The sequence below is a fragment of the Apium graveolens genome, unplaced genomic scaffold (assembly GCF_009905375.1).
Source record: "Apium graveolens cultivar Ventura unplaced genomic scaffold, ASM990537v1 ctg1349, whole genome shotgun sequence".
NCBI lineage: Eukaryota > Viridiplantae > Streptophyta > Magnoliopsida > Apiales > Apiaceae > Apium > Apium graveolens.
The window spans coordinates 80,193-84,339 of NW_027417205.1; positions in this window are offsets into that span (position 1 = coordinate 80,193).

A 4,147-nucleotide genomic window follows, 5' to 3' on the forward strand; every position below is an offset into this window, starting at 1 on the left:
ATAATTTTATTCTGATCATTTTGGTATATTATATGTCGAATTTGGAGTTCAATAACATATAGGAAATGGAGTTCGATTCTCGAATTATTGGAATTAGGGTTTATATATAGTATGAATGTTCTTAATCAGAATTGGGCATTTTTGTTGTGAGGGTTATTAGTTTAAATTGATTACACCATTAAATAGATCGTTTCATAAGCAATCTATTGGTATAAACGTGATGGACGGAGGATAAGGGATTCGACCTCGCCGGAATTTTTGAAGCTCGCCGGCGGCGAGGCTTCGACTGGAGATTCTGACTAAAACTAGTGTTTTTCATAAATTTTAATCCCATAATATTGTTCCTCGCAAGGAGTACTTTAGATCTGCACTTCCTGTAGTGATTCTGAGCAGGAGGAAGCCGGCCGGTGGTGGCCGGAAAAGTCGATAGGGGAAAAATTGTAATTTAACTACCTATAGTTTGCAAAGTTACAAATCCTGTATTTCCGTTTTAAAAATTTGCAAAAATCATATTTTCGTTAAATTTATTTTCAGAAAATTGTTTTTAATTATTTAAAATTCCAAAATTTATTATTTTTAATTCCGAAAGTTATTTTTAATTCAAAAATAAATATGAATTATTTAATTAATTAATTTTAGTTAATAATTAATTATTTAATTAGTCATTAATTTAAATAATGATTGATTAATTGATTTAATAAGTTATTAATTAATTTTAATTGATTATTTTATTAGATTTAATTATTTCTTTTAATTTAAAAATTCCGAAAAATAGTTTCGTGCTTTAAAATATTATTCTAATTTATTTTCAAGGCTTGATAATTATTATTAAATGATTTTAAGGTCGTATTCGGGTATTCGAACCTTGTAATTATTTATAAAATGATTTGTTGACCCGTTTTAATTCCGAAAAATGTTCAAAAATTCGTATTGAATACCTGGAAAATAATTTTAACCCTGAATCTTCTTTGAAAAATTATTTTTATCGAACATCTTACGTGCTATGTTCTATATGTGATCTGATTGATGTGTAATCAGCTTATGTGTATATTATTTGACGGTTTTTATCATAACTTTCAATCTATAAGTCGGATTTGGGTGAAATGAAGGGTAGATAGAAGCTTGTAACGAATAGAACAAGATGAGAATAAGTATTGATAAATACTTGTAATGTCTAAAAGAGGAAGCGAGACGTAGAAAGGGAAAGCAAGTGGTTAGTGATTAAGGATCAATAAACGAGTGCAAGTGAAGTGAAAGCGGATTGAGATCAGGCAAATATTTCTGAACTTTCTTGATACATGTTGCTAAGTATCCCAAATAGTTCTTGTTCTATATTGCAAGTGCTTTGAAGTACATAACCCTAAACCTTGATTCTTCTTATTGATCTTTGAGCCATAAGCCTTATTCTTTGTAAACCGTTGATTGTTGAATTCCCGGATACGAACCATATATATACGATACTACTCCATAAATACTTTTATACCATACACAGATCACTGAAATGGAACTGCTTCATATACAGACCTTCACACCTTGTACATCAGAAGACTAATCCTTGACCCATTAAACCTTTGTTCTTCTGTTATCTGATTCTTTCCCAGGCTTGAAGCCAAACCTTATACACATCTTGTTACACCTTCATGGTGTTATGAATCACCCTATGCTTCAAGATAAATATTGCTTATTATTATGCTTATTGATTTACATTGTTTATCATGTAGTTATTATAGAATTGGATTATTTTTAAATATGGACCAGATTCGTGATCAGACCAGATTCGTGGTCAGACCAGATTCGTGGTCATATTAGGCCAATGTGTACCTTGGATCCAGTATATATAGCAGAGTTATGTGCCTTGCTCAGAATTAGTGCGTGACTGATCAGCAGCCTAACCTTGGTTTTTAAAATAAAAGTGAATATCCAATTCTAATCATTGCTTATCAAGAAACTTGATTCCTTATATCATTTCAACTAATCATTGTTTAATCACAGTATTGTCATTATGACTTGCTGAGCTAGTTAGCTCACTCTTGCAAATCTGTTTATGTTCTTTTCCAGTTAAAAAGGAAATTGTTGGTAGCGAGGATCCCCAGACAAGTGTGCGAGCTAGGTTTTCAGGTTAAAATGAAATAAGCTAGCGGAAGACTTATGTCTTAGTTTGAGTTTGAAAGTTTGTAAGAGTGTTTTATTTCCAGTTGTAAGTTAAACTAGTTAAAATTTGGTACGTTTATAATATAAATAAGGTTTGTGGCTTGTTTACACTCTTGAAGATGCATCACCAATAATTAATTCAAATGGGTGATCTCTAGTCCATTTTCTTTATTGTGGTAGATTAACTCTAAATGAAGAGGCCTCATACTTGTCTTGATGCGTGACTGAGTTTTAATTCGAAGAAAATCCCCCTGATTTTGTGGATCTTTGATTTGAGGTTGGGGTTCTTTCAGTCTGTGATCCAGAGTGACTTTCAACTACTATTGAGGGTCCAATAGATGCTGAATTTTGTCTTTCGATGGATGATGCAGATTGTCTGTCAACAGATGATGTACCATGTCTTTCAACAGATATCGTACTTGATCTTTCGACGAATACAACATTTTATCTTTCGAAGGATGTAGAATTTTGTGTTTTATTTGTTGTTGATTTTTCAGCATATTCTATAGTAGTTATTTCTTTATCACTTTCATCATCTCAACATTGTCAAATTTGACGCTTTCATAAAAACCTTCATCTTACAGTCCTTCAATCTTCTTATCATCAAACACAACATGTACAGATTCCATAATAATGTTGGTTCTTAGATTGTAGACTCTATATGCTTCTCCAACTCCATATCCAACAAAGATACCTTCATCTGCTTTGGGATCAAACTTTCTATTTTCTCAGTTTGATTCCTTAGAATGTAGCATTTGCATCCAAAAACATGAAGAAAGTTCTGAGTGTAGCATACAGTATTGATAGCTTCAGCCCAAAAATAAGTTGGTAACTTTGGTTCCTCTAGCATGGTTCTTGCAGTTTCAATTCGAGATCTATTCTTTTTTCCACCACTCCATTTTGTTGTGGAGTTCTTGCTACTGAAAACTCATGCATGATCCTATTTTCTTCACGAAACAGCCTCATTGCAGAATTTTTTAACTCGGTTCCATTGTCACTCCTAATTATTCTAACTTTGAGATCAGGATGATTGTTCACTTGCCTTATATTGTTAGGTCACACAACACTATAGAAGGGGGTTGAATATAGTGTTGATACAATCAAATCAATTTAGAACACAAGTATGTAACAATAATCAAGTTTATTTAATATAATAAGCTCTGTTACAAAGTAGGTTAAACTACTCTCTCAGTGATGAACAATATCACTAAGAGCTGCTAGGTTACAATGAATAATGTTCTCGTGAATGATAACACTTATAGTGTAAACCCTAAGCTGTGTTTATATAGTACACAGTTACAAGATATCTTCTAATTGATATGAAATATGATTCTGTCTCCTAAAATATATCAATCAGATATTATCTTTTTACAAGTGTTCTAGTTGTCCAACTCTTCATGCATATCTTCTTTTGTTTTAGTCCAGATCCTCTCCTGTAAATCAGCTGCATTCCTTATCTGAAGTACCCGCACTTAAGTCCTGATATAAATCCTGACGGCCTTAAGTTCTAACTTCAGTAAGTCCTGATTTCCAGTCAATCATGATAAGTCCTGATATTAAGTTCTGAAACTAAACACAACAGATTAGACATGACATCATAAATATATCTAACAATCTCCCCCAACTTGTAAATTTTGAAAAATATACAAGTTAATAGATTTGATGATGTCAAAAACATTTAAGTACAAATGCAATGAGAGTTTATTTAGACAACTAACTACAACTTATAGTACATGTAGCTTTACCAATATCACTGGATCAATCTGAACCCAAAGTGATTCCTTGTAAAGTTTTTTACCAGCTTGTCTTCAGATTTTCTCAGAACTTCAACTAACTGTGCTTTGACTTGCATCAGTTCTTCATCTTCATTGTCACCAATCTGATAAATGGTTATTCTGAGTGCTGGAATAGATGTTCTTTCAAGACCATCTCCAAGTCTGATAACTCTAGGATGTGAAGAGTCTTCATTGTAGCATAGACACTTTCCTTTCAGAAT